The sequence below is a fragment of the Macaca mulatta genome, chromosome 6 (genome assembly GCF_049350105.2).
Source record: "Macaca mulatta isolate MMU2019108-1 chromosome 6, T2T-MMU8v2.0, whole genome shotgun sequence".
NCBI lineage: Eukaryota > Metazoa > Chordata > Mammalia > Primates > Cercopithecidae > Macaca > Macaca mulatta.
The window spans coordinates 24,664,503-24,673,780 of record NC_133411.1 but is presented as its reverse complement, the minus strand read 5'-3'; positions in this window follow the sequence as shown (position 1 = coordinate 24,673,780).

Genomic DNA, 9,278 nt, shown 5'->3' with positions numbered 1-9,278 from the left:
GACGTCTCCAAGAAGTTTGGGACTATGTTAATGTCCAAAGCAAGAATAATTGGTGTTCCTGAGGAAGAATAGAAATCTAAAAGTTTGGAAAACATATTTGAGGGAATAATCAAGAAAAACTCCCCCTACTTTGCTAACGATCTAGACATCCAAATACGAAAAACTCAGAGAACACTTGGAAAATTCATAGCAAAAAGATTATCACTTAGGCATGTACTCCTCAGGTTATCTAAAGTCGAGACAAAGGAAAGGCTCTTAAGAGCTGTGAGATGAAAGCATTCGGTAACCTATAAAGGATAACCTGTCAAATTAACAGCAGATTTCTCAGCAGAAACCCTACAAAGTAGAAAGGGTTGGGCTCCTATTTTTAACCTCCTCAACAAAACAATTATCAGCCAAGAATTTTGTATCCAGTGAAACTAAGGCTCATAAATAAAGGAAAGATAGAGTCTTTTCCAGAAAACCAATGCTGAGAGTATTCAAGCAACGAAGAGCAAGATGAATAGGATGACACCTCACATCTCAATACTAACATTGAATGTAAATAGGCTAAATGCTCAACTTAAAAGATACAGAATTTCAGGATGGATAAGAATTCATCAATCAAGTATCTGCTATTTTCAGGAGACTCACCTAACACATAAGGACTTATCTAAACTTAAGGTAAAGAAGTGGAAAAAGATATTCCATTCAAATGCATCGCAAAACCAAGCAGACGTAACTATTCTTATATCAGGCAAAACAAACTTTAAAGCAACAGTAATTGCAAAAGACAAATAGAGACATTATATAATGATAAAAGGACTAGGACTTGTCCAACAGGAAAATATTAGAATTCTAAATATATATGCACCTAACACAAGAGCTCAAAAATTTATAAAATAATTAGTATTGGACCTAAGAAATGAAATAGATGGGGGACTTTAATCCTCCACTGACAGCACTAGACAGGTCATCAAGATAGAAAGTTAACAAAGAAACCATGGACTGAAACTAAACCTTAAAACAAATTGACTTAACAGATACTCACAAAACATTCTGCACAACTGCAGAATATACTCTTTATTCATCAGTACATGGAATATTCTCCAAGGTAGATCATATGATTGGCCACAAAACAAGTCTCAGTAAATTTAAGAAATTGAAACTGTATCAAGTACTCTCTCACAGTGGAATAAAACTGGAAATCAAATCTAAAAAGAACCCTCAAAACCATGCAAATACATGAAATAAAATACCCTGGTCCTGAAGGATTGTTGGGTCAACAATGAAATCAAGACGGAAATTTAAAAATTCTTTGAACTGAATGATAATAGTGACACAACCTATCAAAACCTCTGTGATACAGGAAAAGTGGTGCAAGAGGAAAGTTCATTGCATCAAATGCCCCATCAAAAAGTCTGAAAGAGCACAAATAGATAATCTAAGGTTACATTTCACGGAACTGGAGTAAAATAGAACAATCCAAACCCAAACCCAGTAGAAGAAAAGAAATAACAAAGATCAGAGCAGACTAAACAAAATTGAAACAAATAGGCCAAAAATTCAAAAGATAAATGAAACAAGCAGCTGATTTTTTGAAAAGATATATAAAATTGACAGACCATTAGTGAGATTAACCAAGAAAAGTAGAGAGATAATTCATCTAAGATCAATTAAAAATAAAAAGGGATATTACAACCAATACCACAGAAATATAAAAGATTGTTCAAGGCTACTATGAACATCTTTACACACATAAACTAGAAAACCTGGAGGAGTTAGATAAATTCCTGGAAATATACAACCCTCTTAGATTAAACCAGGAAGATACAGAATCTCTGAACAGAACAAAAACAAGCAGTGAGATTGAAATAGTAATTTTTTAAAATGCCAAAGAAAAGAGTCCAGGACAGGATGGATTTACACCAAAATTTTATTGGACATTCAAAGAAGAATTGGTACACTCCTATTGACACTATTCCAAAAGATAGACAGAAAGGTAAAAAAAAACCTTCCTAAATCATCCTGTGAAGCCAGTACAGCCCTCATATCAAAATCAGGAAAGGACATAGCAAAAAAAGAAAACTACAGACCAATATTCCTAATGAACATGGATGAAAAATCCTCAACAAAATACTAGTGAACTGAATCCAACAGCACATCAAAAAGATAATCCACCATGATCAAGTGGGTTTCATACCAAAGATGCGGTTTTACCTATGTAAGTCAATAAATGTGATACATCTCATAAACAGAATTAAAAACAAAAATCACATGATCATCTCAATTGACACAGAAAAAGCGATTGACAAAGTACAGCAACCCTTTATGATTAAAACTCTCAGCAAAACAGGCATACGAGCAATGTATCTCAATGTAATGAAAGCCATCTATGACAAACTCACAGTCAACATAATACTGAATGGGGAAAAGTTGAAAGCATTCCCTCTCAGAACTGGAACAAGACAGGGATGCCTATGTTTACCACTTCTATTCAACATAGCACTGGACAATCAAACAAGAGAAAGAAATAAATGGCATCCAAATTAGTAACAAGGAAATCAAACTGATCAAATTGTTGCTGTTTGCTGATGATGTTTGCATACATAGAAACTCATTCAAAAAGTTCATTCAAAAAGACTCATTCAGAAAATTCCTAGAACTGGCAAATGAATTCAGCAAAGTTTCAGGATACAAAATTAATGTACACAAATCTGTAACTCTGCTATATACCAACAGTGACCTAGCTGAGAAAGAAATGAAGAACTCAACCCCTTTCACAATAGCTGCAAAAAAAAAAAAAAAAAAGAAAAAAACTTAGAAATATACCTAACCAGGCCGGGTGCAGTGGCTCACGCCTGTAATCCCAGCACTTTGGAAGGCCAAGTTGGGCAGATCACTTAAGGTTCGAGATCCGACTGACCAACATGGAGAAACCTCGTCTCTACTAAAAATACAAAATTAGCTGGGCGTGGTGGTGCATGCCCATAATCCCACCTATTCATGAGGCTGAGCCAGGAGAATCACTTGAACCCGGGAGATGGAGGTTGCAGTGGGCCGAAATCTCACCATTGATTCCAGCCTGGGCAACAAGAGTAAAACTTCATCACAAAAATAAAAGAGAAATATACCTAACCAAGGAGGTGAAAGACCTCTACAAGCAAAACTACAAAACCTCCTCAAAGAAATCATAGATGACACAAACGTATGGAAACACTTATCAGGTTCATGAATGAGTCAAATCAATATCGTAAAAATGACCATACTGCCAAAAGCTATCTACAAATTCAATTCAATTCCCATCAAAATACCACCATCATTCTTCATAAAACTAGAAAAAAAAATCTTAAAATTTATAAGGAACCAAAAAAGGGCCCACACAGCCAAAACAAGACTAAGAAAAAGAGCAAATCTGGTGACATCACATTACCTGATTTCAAACTATATTATAAGGTCATAGTCACCAAAACAGCATGGTATAAAAATAGGCACATAGACCAATGGAATGGAATAGAGAACGCAAAAACAAAGCCAAATACTTAAAACCAACTCATCTTCAACAAAGCAAACAAAAACATTAAGATCTGAAACCGTAAAGATTCTAGAAGATAACATTGGGGGGGGGGGCGGAAACCTTCTAGAAATCGGCATAGGTAAAGACTTCATGACCAAGAACCCAAAAGCAAATGCAACAAAAGCAAAGATAAATAGATGAGACTTAATTAAACTAAAAAACTTCTGCACAGCAAATAAAAATAAGCAGCAGAATTAACAGACAACCCATAGAGTGGGAGAAAAATATTTATAAGCTATACATCCAACAAAGGACTAATATCTAGAATCTACAAAGAAGTCAAATAAATCAGCAAGAAAAAAATAAACAATCCCATCAAAAAGTAGGCTAAGGACATGAATAGACAGTTCTCAAAAGAAGATACATAAATTGCCAATAAACACATGGAAAAATGCTCAACGTCAGTAGTTATCAGGGATATGCAAATCAAAACCACAATGCTTTATTACCCCACTCCTGCAAGAATGGCCATAATCAAAAAATCGAGAAAATAATAGATGTTGGTGTGGATGCAGTGAAATGGGAACACTTTTAAACTGTTGGTGGAAATGTAAACTAGTACAACCACTATGGAAAACAGTGTGGAGGTGCCTTAAAGTACTAAAAATAGATCTACCATTTGATCCAGCAATCTCACTACCAGGTATCTACCCAGAGGTAAAGAAGCTATTATACAAAGAAGATACTTGCATATGCATGTTTATAGCAGCACAATTTGCAATTGCAAAAATATGGAACCGGCCCAAATTCCCATCAATCAATGGGTGAACAAAGAAAATGTGGTATATATATACCATGGAATATTACTCATCCATAAAAAAATGAACCAAATAATGGCATTCCCAGACATCTGGATGGAATTGGAGACTATTATTCTAAGTGAAGTAATGCAGAAATGGGAAATCAAACTTCTTATGTTCTCACTCACATGTGGGGGCTAAGCTATGAAGACGCAAAGGCATGAGAATAATAGATTAGACATGGGGGATTTGGAGGAAAGGGTGGTGGGTGGCGAGGAATAAAAGACTACACATTGGGTACAGAGTGATGGGTGCACCAAAACCTCAGAAATCACCACTAAAGAATTTATTCATGTAACCAAACACCACCTGTTCTGCCAAAATCAATTGAAATATAAATAAATACATAAAATAAAACAAAACTAGAAAATTGGATCCTATTTTTAGTTTTTACCAGTCAAGTTCTGTCCCATTGCTACAAGTTGAACTCTCTTCCCTTTAGCTTTACTATGTTAAATAACAAATTTAAACTCTATAAATTATAGCGTAAAGATATTAACAGACAAGTGATTTCTACATTTTGGTGAGATGTGCATTGTATAGTACTATAGAAGAGATATGTTTTTTCCAATGTGAATTAAGCTCATAATACACTGCAGGGACTTGTGTGGTTTTAATCTAAACTACATTTAAAATTATGGAATATGCAATAGATATACAAGGAATACCTATTGAAATAACATAACTTTGAACTGAAAGCATGTTAGATACATATTTGAACAAGTTAAATTTACAGTCATTTATTTCCACATTATCCCTTAACACAAAACATCTGTTCTAGAAATAAATTGCTTCATCACAAAAGTATATGCTAATATGGAACTGGCACAAAATAAGGGCTTAGTAATTGTTTGACATAATTAATTTGTTGTTGTTAGCTAAACGCAGGCTCTTCCATTAGAAACTACTCTTGTGTTAATCTCATGTCTTACTCTCAATTTGTTAATTCTAATTTAGTTCCTATTTCATAGCTTTGCTTGTAATAAGTACTTGATAAGTACCAATTAAAGAAGTTTGAGGAAAATTTAAGTGAAAATAATAAGATCGTGCCTATAGTATGTCGTGTCAGTTGGAATGATTTGAATTCAAGTAACAGAAAATGCATTTTCCTGAGAAGAAAATAAAATATTGGAATGTCATAGAGTAGAAACTTTTCACAAAATAAAGATGAATTTCATTATATCAGATTTCAGGAAGGATATTGTGCATGAGTAAGGGCTTAATGTCCACACTTTTAAGTACAGAGGTCAGAGTGACCCATCTTCAACTGTCTCCCACAGATATTCAGTTCAACTCAGGATTTCTAGGATAGAGAGACAGGTTAAATCAACTTGAGTCATGTGATTGCATTGTAAATAATATATGGCTATTTTATATATATAGTAATAAAACTTAATAATAGGTTATTTTGGAGCTATTATATCTGAATATACATAATTATGTACCCAACTCTTTATTAAGGCAGAGAGCTGTTTTAAGATAGTCAATTAGGATAAAATTAAATGGCATTAAGACTAATCTCTCTAAAGACGTGTAGGTCTTTAGAGACCTATTTAGAGAACTATTACCAAAAGATGAGGAAATAGTTGTTTGATTGGCAAGCAGAGGAATGCAATAAGGTATAGTGTCCAAGACACAAGCACCGTTGCTACCTTTACAAATCGCAAATTCAAACTTAAGCAAGTGCTAGGGTTGTGATCTTTGTCAAGGTCAAAACTACCCCATGCTTGTTTCTCATGATCATTAAAATGTCAACAACAATAATAATAACAACAATATCTTTTTTATAAGAATGTTGGGTAGATTAAATGAATCTACAGACATAAAATGTTTAGAAGGGTGTTTGGCACATAATGACTCAAAGAATTACAATTGTTTATATTCCATGTGGTTGATTAGTTCTCTGAGTTTGCATGCATTTTTCTGCTTTTCTTTTCCATAATACGAGTTACAGTTATTATGCCTTCAAGTAACATCCTGGAATACCCAGCATTTTAAAATGTTGGCTCTGTAATCAGATTCAGTTACAGTCGTGTGTTTTTCACATAATTGCTGTGGAATATTGGCCAGGTGACAAACCATCTGAGATAAAAAATATTATTAGTAACTGAAACTAATGTTTATTTTTTTTGAAGAGGTGTACGAATAAACTAAACAAGATAATACATCAAAAATTCTTAGTATAGATTCCAACAGTTCTTAAGTAATATAACATTTTATTATTTACAATGTTTATGAATACAGCATATCAAATATCTTCACAAAATATACGTGTAATAAGTTAGAGGTCTGATCATTATGGGGGAAACTATAAATAGCCATGAAAGTACTTTCATCCTTCAAAACCAGGCTAGATTTGATGTATTTCTTTATAGCCCTTACTTTATGTTCTTCTACGCATATTCAGGTATACTGTCTCTATGCCAGGGTTTCATTGTACCCTTATAATTAAATTTAATTGACATTTTGATGCTATTGGGATGTGGTGCTTTTAATAGATTATGATGGCAGAGGACTTATATATAAATAGATTAGTGAAGTTATTATAGCAGTGGACTAGTTATTGTGAGGGTGTGCTCCTGATTTAAAAAGAAAGAGTTGGGCTAAATTTCTCTCTCAGTTGCATGCCTTTCCTTGACCTACTGCCTTCCACCATGGAATAGTGCAACACAAATGTCTTCACCAGATGCTGGCACCTTGATATTTTGCTTCCCAGCCTCTAGAGCTGCAAGTCAAATAAACTTTTATTGTTTATAAATTACCCAGCCTGTAGTATTTGTTTTAGCAGAAGAAAATGGAAAAATGTACTTTGCAACTTCATTCTTTTTAAAACAAAACTTTTGTATGTGATAACCTATTACTGAGTTTTATTCAAATATTATAATATATCTAAATAAGATAAAGGTTTCTAAGTTACGTACTGTCTGGTGGATATTAAGGGTATGTTAAATTTCTGTAGCAAATTAAATATTTAATTTAATATTTAAATTATTTTTATAATTCAGACTATTTAATATTTAAATATAAGCTATTTACAATTATATCACATAAAGTTTTTTTAAATATATGTCACATCAAAATTTGTCTTGTAATTAATAAATAGATGAATATCCTTCTGTCTTTAGTATTCTTAGAAACATTGACATTAGAGTCTATCTGTTCTAGAGGTAATATAGTGTAACCAGAATTCTGAAACTGAAATTTGCTATATATGAAACCAATGATATACTATGTAATTTCTTCAAGGCTCATTTTCCTCATCTATAAAAGGGTAACAATAATAAAATTATACTGCAGAATTGCAGAAAGAATTAAATGAAGTAATTCTTAATGCCTGATACATAGGAAAGGCATAATAATTATTATGGTTAAGTTAGTTATTTAATTGGATATTTAATTTATAATTGTTAATTAAATCACATTTAAATATATTTAAATTAATATTTATCCCTAGTGTTGGTTAACTCACTAGTACCATAAGTTGCTCTAATCAGTAAACAAAGTTTTTCAACAATTTTTAAATGGGAGCTAGAATCTAACAAATGCACCTTCACATCCATCACTTATTTCATATTCCACACATTAACACAATATAGTTTTGGACAGAAACAGGATTCTGTAGCCAGATCCATCAGGCGGTGAAATTTGATTCTCTAATAAATATACACAGAGTTCACATAGGAATTCTTGTTTTCCTAATTTTGTTGATTGGACAATACTATCACATGCTTGTCACCATCAACCACTGACAGTCATTTATAATTTGTGGGATTTTTAATATATGCATAGTTATACTGCAACAGTTAGATACATATTTCAGGTAAAACAGGGAGAAATACATTAACTATTAAATATTCAGAGTAATTGCTTCTATGGTGTTCAAAGCTCAAAAGGAAAAAGAAGGCCCCAGCTTTAAGTAAATGACTGGCAGTTGAACTCACAATGTAGGTTCTATATACCAGTAACTCATTGCATCAGGTGAACCATTTGATATCTGACAACTTTAAGGTGGTGTTAAACCACAGGAAATTGAAACATTAAACTTTCTGGTAGTTACGAGTCATGATGGTCCTAACAAATCACCAGAGGATATTTCAAATGACATATTATAGCTCATAATCCATCTACCAGAAAGTAGAAGGAGCTGAGGCTTTTGTGGCTGCTTTTTGTATTTTCATGGTCTCAGTGTTTTTCACCATTTTGCACTTGTATGTAGAAATATATGTAGCCATAAAGTGCTAACTGCATGTAGGGAGAGATTTGAGAAGTTAATTAACTGGAAGCCAAATTAATTTTGTAGTACAGGTGATCTTAGATAAAAAATTATACTTCATATTTGTGTTTCTACTCTTTTGGAGGACTTAATATAAACTTGGCATTGTCTGTGCTAACATTCACACAGTAACAAACTGCACTTTCTGAAAATAGGTGCACGGATCTATAAATAAATGAGAAAATAAATTTTCTACATTGAGAGGCTATTTTAAAAAAAGAAAATAATGTTCTATGCTTTATCTTTCTCTCCCACAGGGCCCTTCCTCCATTTGATTACTTTAACATTAATAATATTATTATTATACAATTAAAGTTTTATTACCAGTGAAACCGAGATGTTTTAATGATAGAAATTGTGTCATTTCATTTTATGTTAATTACAAAGAGGAAAATTACCTACTATATCTCATAATCTAATATTACCAAATTTCAGTAAGCATGATTAGATTCCTATGTAAATCATACCTCAAAATTAAGGACATTTTTCAGTTCATATCATACACTATATTCTCTTCAAACTGTTTTTAAGAGTTTTCACTCCATTCTATTGCTTTTCTTCTCCTATAAGACTCTGAAGATTAACGATTAAGTTTTATTTATTTACTTATTTCTAAAGAGCCCAGATTTAATCACTATGACCAGCACAA